This window comes from Apodemus sylvaticus, chromosome 4 (assembly GCF_947179515.1).
Source record: "Apodemus sylvaticus chromosome 4, mApoSyl1.1, whole genome shotgun sequence".
NCBI lineage: Eukaryota > Metazoa > Chordata > Mammalia > Rodentia > Muridae > Apodemus > Apodemus sylvaticus.
In genome coordinates this window covers 57,132,827-57,145,221 of record NC_067475.1, presented here as the reverse complement: position 1 = coordinate 57,145,221, position 12,395 = coordinate 57,132,827, and positions in this window count along the sequence as shown.

Genomic DNA, 12,395 nt, shown 5'->3' with positions numbered 1-12,395 from the left:
GTATATGTAGATACATCATACACATATTTAAAATTATATATTTTATATTAAATAATTAGTACATATATCATATTAGCACCTTTTATTTTGAAATTATTTTTCACTGACGTAAACCTTAACTCTTTAGTTTGTCTCTGTTCTTTATTTTAAAAAAATTTTTTAAATTTTTCAACAGAACCCTGTATATTCATAGATGATATTTTTAAAGGCACTGCCAGATGACTCACATGGAGATTTTCCTACTTTATTATAGTATCTTGACAGTTTTAGGTCTTATGTTTAAGTGCCTATGGCACTTTCAGGTTCTTTGTTGGTGGGTTGAGACCAGGATCAAATTTCTCATTTAGCACATAGAGTGAACTGCTTGACTATCAATTTTCTGCTATAAAATGCCCCCCCCCATTTATGGTTCAGGAACCAAACATCAAATATTAAGTAAGCACATATTTTTACACAGCCTAATGTTATCATAATGAAAATATCTGGGGTGGGTTTTATATTTCCGCTGTCAGGGTTTATTTTTTATTTTGGCAAACAAAAATCAATGCAGTCCTTGCTACTTGTTTCTCAAATCAAGACTGCAGGAAATTAGGTCAACATCAATGTTTACAAGTATCAGAAAACGTTTCTGTACTTCATTAGAATTCTTCAAAGAAAGCAACTCTCATATCTGCAATTTGCAGGGTGTTTAGTTTAAAAATATTTATAATATTGAATACTCAGGTGATAGCTACCTGCAGTAATGATACTAACATTTGGAATAATCCAAGCTATGCTTCCCAAATGCAAATAAATTTATTAAAAGTACTTTTCTTGAATTATGTCTTCAACTTTTATTGTATCAAACTAAAGCCAACACTAAAGGCAATGCCTGTCCCAACATCACACCACAAAATCTGAATCTTTGAGGAAGGAACAAGAAAAAACTCTAGAAATTTAGTATTTTTTCACAACTGCTAAACATAATTATTATCAAATTCTATGTCTCAAAACAAGTATTTCATAAAGATGTGCACTTCAAATAGAATTGATTTGTACTTGTGGTAGTTGAGAAAATATAAAGTTCAAAGTATTTTCAACATTTCTGTCATCAGGAGAATAAAGGTTCGTAATGCTTCTAAGCAATTTACAAATATATGCTGCCAATACAATACTTAGTAAACCACTGTTGAATTTATCTGACATTCAAAAATGTATGTTAGAAGTATAGTTTTTCAATAATAAAAAATTTGCTGTAATTTGTGCTACTTTGTCAACTCAATACTGAGAAAAATGAGCAACATTACAAAGCACACTGCTCTCAAATAAAGGATATTTAGATATCTCATTTATCTATTGTTATGAAGGAACATAAAATTGAAAACTGTCATTTCCTTTTGAAGACTAGAACTTGAGATCTGCCACATAAACTCTGTACAGAAAGCCTGTTAGTTTTGCTATTGAAAGCAGCCTAGGCCTACACAAAGTAGGTCTCCTTACTTCACATGTTATTTTAAAATTATTTATTCCATTCATTTACCTCTCAAATGATCCCACTTCCCAGTTACCCCATCCACAAACTCCTCATTCTACATCCACCCTCTCCTCCCCCACTTTGCCTTTAATAGGGTGCTCACACACACGCCCTATCTCTCCCACTCTACTGCTCCAGCATCCTCTTATGCTGGGGCATCAAGCCTCCACAGGACCAAGGGACTCCCCTCCCACTGATGTCAAGGCCATCCTCTGCTACATATGTATCTGGAGACATGTCTCCCTCCTTGTATACTTCTTGATTGGTGATTTAAATCCTGGAAGCAATGAGCGGTCTGGTCATCTTATGTTGTTCTTCCTATGAGGTTGAAATCCTCCTCTGCTCCTCCAGGCCTTCCACCATCTCCCCCACCATGGTCCCTGAGCTCAGTCTGATAGTTGACTCAAAGCATCCACGTCTGCATTGGTCAATTGCTGGCCAAACTGCCCAAGCCACACCAGGTTCCTGTCATCAATCAACTCTTGGCAATGGCAACTGTGTTGAGTTTGGTGTCTACAAACAAGATGTATGCCCAGGTGGGTCAGTCGCTCGAAGTCTCTTCCTTCAGTCTTTGCTCCATTTTTGTCACTGTTCTTCCTTTGGGCAGGGACATTTCTATGTTAAAAACTTCAAGATGGGTGGGTGACCCCATCCCTTGATGGGGGTTGTGTCTATCTACTGGAGGGGGTCTCTACAGGTTCTATGTCCCCTTCTCTTCATATTTCAGCTGAAGTCATGTTGGGTCCTGAGAGCCTCTCATTTCCCTGATGTCTGGGCCCCTCCAGTGGCTATCCCCAGTTCCTCTTTCCCCACTGATACATATTTTTATTCAATTTTCTGGTCATCTGTACTTCTCTCCTGTCCTCTGCAGGATCTGATACTACCCTCTTATTTAATCTCCCTCCTCTCACTATCCCAAGACCCCCCCCTAGACCTCAAGCTATTATCCTGTTTCCCCCTAAATACAGGACTGAAGCACACACACCCTGGTTTTTCCTCCTAAGCTCCATAGGCTCTGTGGGTTGTATCATTGACATTGAGAGCATTGGGGCTGATATCCACTTATCAATGAGTACATACCATGTGTGTTCTTTTGTGCCTAGGTTACCTAAATCAGAATATTTTCTAGTTCCATCCATTTGACTGTGAATTTCATGAAGTTATTGTTTTTAACAGTTGAGTAGTATTCCACTGTGCAAATGTATGACATTTTCTGTATCCATTCTTCTGCTGAGGAGCATCTTGATTGTTTCCAACCTCTGACTATAATAAATAAGGCTGCTATAAACATAGTAGAGCATTAGTCCATGTTATATGTTAGAGCATCATCTGAGTATATGCCTGGGAGAACTATAGCTGGATCTTTAGGTAGAATTATTTCCAGTTTTCTCAGGAATCTCGAGATTGATTTCCAAAGTGTTTGTACAACCTTGAAGTCTCACCAGCAACAGATGAGTGTTCCACATCCTTGTCAACATCTGTTGTCACCTGTGGTTTTGATCCTAAATATTCTGATTGATGTAAGATGGAATCTCAGGGTCCTTTTGATATGCATTTCCCTGATGGCTAATGTTTTTGAACACTTCTTTAAGTCCTTCTTAGCCATTCATGATTCCTTAGTTGAAAAATCTCTGTTTAGCTCTGTACTCTATTTTTAATAGTGTTATTTGGTTTTCTGGAGTCCAACTTTTGAGTTCTTTGCATATTTGGAGTTCTAGTCCTCTATCAGATGTAGGGTTGGCAAAGTTGTTTTCCTAATTTGTGGCTAAGCAAGAATTGGAACACATCTAAATAACTGCCATGCTACTCATGCTGTACTCAGCAGAGTACAAAAGAAAGTAAAAGGTGTAAGTAACTGACTATTTGTGAAGAATGATTGCAAAGAACTTCTGAATAAATGTCTTAGAGTCACAATTGCTCTGATGAAGCTCTATGGCCACAGTAACTTGAGAAGGAAAGGGTTTATTGGGGTACACTTTCATATCACTATTGATCATAGAAAAATATCAGGAAACTGGAGACAGGAATTGAAGGTAAAGCTATGGGGGAGCTACTAATTGGCTTGCTTTCCCATGGGTTACTCAGCAAGTTTTCTCATAGTACCCAAGACAACCAGCCTAGGTATGGCTCTGCCCACACGAGGCTGTGTTCTTTCCCATCAATCACTAAATAGTAAAATGTCCCACACCAAAATCTAATGAAGGCAAAGGAGATTCCTTCCTTTCAGAAAACTCTAGCATGTGTCAAGTTGACATAAAACTATCCAGGATAGTAAGCTAGGAATAACAGGGTTGTCATTAAATTATAAAAGAACAGGTCTATCACAATGAAGAGAAAGAACAGTGATCAAGTGACTGTGAGATATGTTAGTTTACAAAGGTGTCAAGTTCTGATCATGTGACAGCTTTAAATTTACCTGAACATATAAGATTCTCCTTGAAGATAATCAGAAAAATTTAAAGGTGTTCTGTAGTTGAGAAATATGACAAAATTGAGCTTCTGATTGATAACTCTATCATTAACAAACTACAATTAGACTGAGAAGCTCAAAATACAATAGGAAACGCTGAAATAAATAGGGGGACAAAAATGACAAATGGGACCTCATAAAACTACAAAGTTTCTGTAAGGCAAAGGACACTGTCAAAAGGACAAAACGTCAACCAACAGATTGGGAAAGGATCTTCACCAACCCTAAATCTGACAGAGGGCTAATACCTAATATATACAAAGAACTCAAGAAGGTAGAACCCAGAGAAACAAATAACCCCATTAAAAAGTGGGGTACCGAGCTAAACAAAGATTTTTCACATGAAGAACTTCAGAGGGCTGAGAAACACCTTAAGAAATGTTCAACATCATTAATCATTAGGGAAATGTAAATCAAAACAACCCTGAGATTTTACCTCACACCATGGCTAAGGTCAAAAACTCAGGAGACAGGAGGTACTGGTGAGGATGTGGAGAAAGAGGAACACTCCTCCACTGCTGGTGGGATTGTAAGATGGTGCAACCACTTTGGAAATCAGTCTAGAGGTTCCTCAGAAAACTGGGCATGGCACTTCCGGAGGACCCTGCTATACCACTCCTGGGCATATACCCAGAGGATTCTCCAGCATGCAATAAGGACACATGTCCCACTATGTTCATAGCAGCCCTATTAGTAGTAACCAGAAGCTGGAAACAACCCAGGTGTCCCTCAATAGAGGAATGGATACAAAAAATGTGGTATATTTACATAATGGAGTACTATTCAGACATTAGAAAAAATAAAAATATTCCATGATAAAACCAAATTTACACAATATCTCTCTACAAATCCAGCCCTACAAAGGATAATTGATGGAAAATGCCAACACAAGGCGGGAAACTATACCCTAGAAAAATCAAGAAAGTAATCTTCCAACAAACCCAAAGGAAGATACCCACACAAACATAAAAATAACATCAAAAATATCAGGAAGCAACAATCACTATTCCATAATATCTCTTAACAATTGACTCAACTCCCCAATAAAAACACATAGAATAACAGAAATATTTCTCATGTAAATCTTCAATTTTATCAAAAATGTTTGTAATTCCCCCTTTAATTAATTTAGTAATTTTTTATGTCTACCATTTTATCTGCATTATTTTTATGATAATCTTCAATTTTAATGTCTTTCTATATACTGCCTCTATTTTATCACAAATGATTTCAATGTAAATCTTTGATTTTATCTCAAATGTTTCTAATTCCACCTTCAATGAATTTAGAGTTTTTATATCTACCAGTTTATATGTAAAATTTTCCAAGAAATAGTCAATTTTAATGTGTTTGTCTACATATTTCTTGAATTTTACCAGAAATATTTTCCATGTAAATTTTCAATGTTATCTTAAAATGTTTATAATTCCACCTTCAATCAACTTAGAATTTATGCATATTGTTTTATTTATATATTTTCCATGATAATCTTTAATTTTAACATTTTTGTATATATTCAATTTTATCAGAAATATTTTCCATATAAATCTTCAAGTTTATCAGAAAATGTTTATAATTCCACTTACAATCAACTTAGGAATACTTTTCTGCCTACCATTATCATATCTATATAAAATTTTCCATGATAATCTTTAATTTTACCATGTTTTTCTACATTTTCTACAATTTTAATGGAAATATTTTCCATGTAAATCTTCAATTCTATTATAAAATGTTTCTACCCCATATTTGAATTAATTTAGGAATGTTTTACATGTCTACCACTTTACTCTTTAATTTTCCATAAAAATTGTCAATTTTAACGTGTTTATCTGAAATATTTTCCATGAAAATCTTTAATTTTATCATAAAGTGTTTTTACTTCCCTATTCAATTAAAAAAATGAGGTATAGAGATAAACAGCTAATTATCAATAGAGTAAGGTTGAATGGCTGAGAAGAACTTAAAGAAATGTTTAAATTCCTTAGTCATCATGGAAATGCACATCAAAACCACTCTGAATTCTATCTCACACCCTTCAGAATGGCTAAGATCAAAAACTCAAGGTACAGCTCATTACAGAAAAGATGTAGAGCAAGCAGAACACTCATGTTCTCTTAGCAGGTATGGAAACCTGTACAACCACTCTAGAAAACAATTTGGCAGTTTCTCTGAAAATTGGGAATAGTTTTCCCTCTAAACCCAGCTGTACCACCACTCCAGGGCATATACAATCAAAATATGCTCTACTATCCCCAAAACACACTTTTTCAACTATGTTCATAGCTGCTTTATTGGTAATAGCCAGAAACTGAAAACAAGGTAGATGCCCCTTAACTGAAGAACGGATAAAGACAATGTAGATTATTTAAACAATGGAACAATACTCAGATATAAATAAAAGAAACCAAGGAAATTCAAAAGTTCATCAGATACTACTACAAAAGCCTACACTCAACAAAACTGGAAAATCTGTATAAAATGGACAATTTTCTAGACAGGTACCAGGTAACAAAGTTAAATCAGAATCAGATAAATCATCTGAACAGTCACATAAGAATTAGAAGCAGTCATTAAAAGTCTCCCAACCAAAAAAAATCCCAGAACAAAATGGGTTTAGTGCAGAATTCTATCAGTCATTCAAAGAAGACATAATAATAATACTCTTCAAAGTATTCCACAAAATAGAAAGAGAAGGAACACTACCCAATTTGTTTTATTAAGGCACAACTATGCTTATTCCCAAACAACCTAAAGATTTAACAAAGAAAGAGAATTTCAGCCCAATTTCCCTTCTAAATATCACTGTAAAATTCTCAATAAAATTATTGCAAACAATATTCAAAAACACATCAAAAAGATCATCCATCATATTCAAGTAGGCTTCATCCCAGAGATGCCGCCTTGGTTCAATATACAAAATGCAGCAATGTAATCCACTATAGAAACAAACTCAAAGAAAAAAATTGCATAATGTTCTCATTAGATGCTGAGAAAGCATTTGACATAATTCAATACCCCTTCATGTTAACAGTCTTGGAAAGAACAGGAATTCAAGGCCCATACCTAAACATAGTAAAAACAATATGCAGCCAACCAGTAGCCAATATCAAACTAAATGGAGAGAATTGAAGTAATCCTACTAAAATCAAGGAATAGGACATTGTATAGCCTGAGGACCCAGCTATATCACTTTTGGGCATATACCCAAAAGATGCTCAAAAATATAACAAGGACACGTGCTCCCCAATGTTTATACTAGCTTTATTTATTATTACCAGAAGCAGGTAATAACCCAGATGTCCTTCATCAGAGGAATGGATACAGAATATTTGGTACATTTACACAATGAAGTACTACTCAGCTATTAAAAACAATTAATTCACAAAATTCTTATGCAAGTGATTAAACTAGAATATACCATCCTGATTGAGATAACCCAGTCACAAAAGAACAAACATGGTATACACTCACTGATAAGTGGATATTAGCCCAAAAGCTCAGAATACCCAAGATACAATTCACAGTCCACATGAAGCTGATGAAGGAAGACCAAAATATGGATGCTTTGGTCCTTCTTAGAAGGGTAACAGAATACTCACAGGAGGAAATATGGGTCAAATTGCAGAGCTGGGACTGAAGGAAAGGCCATCCAGAGACTATCCCATTTGGGAATCCATCCCATATACAGACACCAAACACAGAGTCTACTGCAGATGCCAAGAAGTGCTCGCAGACAGGAATCTGGTATAGCTGTCTACTGAGAGGCTCTGACAGAGCCTGACAAATACAGAGAAGAATGCTCACAGTCAACAAATGGACTGAGCATAGGGGTCCATAATGGAGGAGTTAGAGAAATGATTGAAGAAGCTGAAGGGATTTGCAGCCCATAGGAAGAACAACAGTATCAGCCATTCAGACCCCTCAGTGCTCCCAGGGACAAAACCATCAACCAAAGGGGACACATGGAATAGCCCATGGCTCCAGCTGAATATGTAGCAGAGGATAACCTTGTTGGGCCTCAATTTGAGGAGAGGCCCATGGTGCTCAACACCCTAGTGTAGAGGAATGCCAGGGTAGGGAGGCAGGAGTAGGTGGCTGGCTGGGTGGCAGAGGACCCTCACAGAAGCAGAGTGAGAGGAACGAAATAGGGGGTTTCCAGAGAGGAAACTCAGAAAGGGGAAAACAATTGAAATGTAAATAAATAAAATATCCAATAAAAAAACAAGAACATCATCAGTTTTGTAGGCAAATGGATGGAAGTAAAAAAGCATCGTCCTGGAAGATATGCATGGTATGGACTCACATATAAGTGAATATTTGCCCTAATGTACAGAAAAACCACACTGCCATGCTTGCAGACAGTAGTCTAAGATAACTAGCTTCTGAAAGGTTTCACCTCACAGCAAATGGCAGGAGATGCAGTGACCCACAGGCAAACATTATATTAAGCTCATGGAGTCTTATGGAAGAATTGGAAGAAAAATTGAGGGACCTGAATTGACCTCACAGGAAGATCAAGAGAGTCATCTAACCTGGATCCTTGAAGGTTCCAAAAGACTAAATCCCCAACCAAAGTGCTAGCACAGGGGACCTAAGGTCCCTCACATATCTAACAGATGAGTGGATTATTTGTATTCTTGCAGGTCCCCCAACTACAAGTAAAGAGGCTATCCCTGAATCTGTTGCCTGCCTGTGTGCATGCCTGCCTGCCTGTCTGCCTTCCTGTGGATCCCATTCCCAAAAAATGGGCCACAGAGGGAAAGGATGCATCTAGTACTGCAGTGACTTGATGTGGCATAGAGTATGATGGTGGACTGACCAGAGAGTGAATAGTGGGTGGATACAATGAAGGGGCATCTCCCTTATCAAAGAAGAAGGGGAGAGAATGGGAAGAAGACACTATATGAGGGAGTGCTGGGAGAATATAGATAATATCCACTGGAATTTCCACAGGAATTAAGAGGAATATGATATCAATAAAAGATAAATAGGGTCTATTTGGATTCCTCTATATACAGATGTCCATTATCTGTATATAGTTAAATCAGCACCATTTATTGAAGATGCTCTCCCTTTTCCATTGTATGGATTTGGTATCTTTGTCAAATATCAACTGTCTGTCAGTGTGTGAGTTTATTTCTGAAACTTCAATTTTTTTCCATTGGTTAACATGTCTGTTTTTATAACAATACTATAAAGTTTTTATTACTCTTGCTGAACAGTACAGTTTGAGATCAGGGATGTAACAACTTTAGAAGTTCTATTATTTTTCAGGAATGCTTTTAGATATCCTGGGTTTTGGCTTTAGTATATAAAAGTGAGAATTGCTCATTCATGATCTGTAAAATATTGTGTTGGATGGACTTTATGGGAATTGCATTGAGTCTGTAGATTACTTTTGGTAGGATAGCTATTTTCACTATGGTAGTCCTACAAACATGTGAGCATTAGAAGATCTTTCCATCTTGTGATATCTTCATCAATTTCTTTCTTTTGAGACTTGAATTTCTCTTCATATGGGTATGAAAAGAAATTTTAATCACTTGGTTAGAGTTACACCAAAATATTTTATATTATTTGGAGCTAATTTAAATGGTGTTGTCTCCCTAACTTATTTCTTAGTCCATTTATTATTTATATAAAGAAAGGCTACTGATATTTTTAGTTAATTTTTCATATAGACACTTTGCTGAAGGTGTTTATTAACTGTAGGAGTCTTTGGTAGAATTTTTGGGTTGCTTATACATACAATCATATCATCCTTGAATAAATATACATTCATTTATTCTTTTACAGTTTGTCTCCCCTTGATATCCTTTGGTTGTCTTATCACTCTAGCTAGAATATCAACAATATATTGAATTAATAGGGAGATAATGTACAGCTTTGTCTTTTCCCTGATTTTGGTGAGACTGCTTTAAGTACCACTCTAATTCAATTCTGGTTATTGGTGTGGTATATATTTTTACTATGTGGAGGAATGTCCCTTGTATCTGCAATCTCAACAAGACTTCTACCAGGAAGGATTTTGGAACTTGTCCAAGGATTTTAGCATCCAATGCTATGATGTTGTGAATTTTTCTTTTGGTTTGTTTCTATATGGATTATGTTGATAGATATTCATATATTGAAACATCCTGGTATCCTAGGAATGAAGCCTACTTGATCATTGTGGATGATGTCTTTGATTCAGGTTGACAGTATTTTATTGAGTATTTTTGCATCAATGTTCATTAGAAAATTTAGTCTGAATCTTCTTGAGTTTCTTGAGTCTTTGGGCAGTTTAGGTTTCACTGTGATTGTGGCCTCATAGAATGAATTTGACACTGTTCATTCTCTTTCTATTTTGTGGAATAGTTGGAGAAGTATTAGAATTGGATCTTCTTTGAATATCTGGTAGAATTCTGCCCTAAAACTAACTTGCTCTGGGCTAGTCTTTGGTAGAAGACTTTTAATGACTGCTTCTATTTTCTTAGGTATTATGTTGGGGTTTAAATAATTTATTCAATATTGATTTAATTTTGGCAAGTTGTATCTGTCTAGAAAATCTTCCATTTTGTTTAGATTTTCCAATTTTATGGAATAAAGTCTTTAGAAGACTAGGGATTTCCAAGGGGAAATCATTTGAAATGTAAATAAATATATCAATAAATTAAAAAAAAGAGAGACAGACAGAGAGACAGACAGACAGAGACAAACAGAAAAAAAGAAGAAGACTAGGGATTTACTTTTAAGTAAAGGGATACCTGCCAATTTATGCTAAGTGATTGTGATTCTTTGGGGGGGGTTGGTATATTTTATTTATCTTTGAGATAACATAATTATTTCATTCACACATCCCTAAGTATATATGTGTATTCTTCAGCACATAAATATAATAGCTAGGTCTGAACATTATTACTAGTATACATATAATTATAATTAGTAAATAGACACCTTCATCCCATGCTGATACAATGTATAAATACCTGTGAAGTGTGTCTTAATAAGGGGTTATGCACAACTCTTTGGCATGTGGAAATATTCATGAGGGTGTCTTTTATATTACTTGATGAAGTAATGCTCTGCATATTGTGTGTATATCCAGTTATCTAAACAGAATTTTCTAGATAATAAATTTTAAATGACAGAAGATAGTTACATAAGAACAATTGAGGAGCCATGTGGATATTAATTAGCCCAGAAGCCCTGAATACCCAAGGCACAAATTGCATAACAAATGACTCCCATGAAGAAGTATGAAGAGGGTCCTGATCCTGGAAAGGATCGATCTAGCATTGGAAGGGAATATAAGGACAGAGAAAAAGGAGGGAGGTGATTGGAGAAGGGATGGAGAGAAGGAGGTTTATGGGACATATGGGGAGGGGGGAAACGGGAAAGGGGAAATCATTTGGAATGTAAACAAAGATTATAGAAAATAAAAATATTAAAAAAATAATATCTCTAAGGTCTGCCTGTGGATGTGGTGTTCCAGGTCCTTCCTGACTTCTTTAAAATAAATAGTATGTAGTCTGAAATGTAAAGACAAACAGATTATTTCTGCATTAAGTGACATTTTATCAGAGGATAAGAAATGATACAGTAATATAAAGTCCTCATCCTAACTCTAAAATAAAATATTTTAAAATTTATTCATGATTACTTTATAAGAACATCACTCCAGAGAGGATTACTACAAGATTTGTGTACTCCTGTAAATGGGAAATGAATAGTGTACTCCTACTAATTCTAGGTTGGATAGGTAAGTACAAATTAAAAAAAATGTTTTAAACAGAGACACATTTAAAACACAATGTGACTCTCCATAAACACAAGCAAGGGGCCTATGTTCTATGAGAAATATACTTTGCCCATAACCTGAGTGCTGTGTATCACCATGTCACTCTGTAAAAAAAGAAGGATGGAAAAATGTGATAGAATGTCTACAGGGATTATGAAGAAGAGAATATTGTTCAGTCATAAAGAGAGGTTCTGATCTGGACTTTGAAGAATTGGTTCTATTGAAAATCATGGCAGACAAGAGAGCTTGAAGAGTGGCATGTAAAGGGTATTTTTAATGGAGATTGCAAATAATTTTGTAGAAATAAAAATGTAATAAACCTTGTGAATATCACATAGTGTTTGGAAAGAGAAAATTGGAATCAATTCTTAACATAAAATTCTAAAACTATTTATGTGGCTGACATTGGTATAAAATTGCCATTTTAATATCATCTTTATGTAGTAGCAAGACAGAATAGTTTTCCTTACTCTGTATGTCAAAAAACAGAATGGAAGGACTAAGGAGTACTTGGAGATATGAGATACTACAGGATTTGTCTCATAAATTCCTCCTGAAATAAAATGCTGTAACAATGTCCAGAAAATTACAGGATGAAGGTAAATGAATGAAGTACAATGACTTCCATG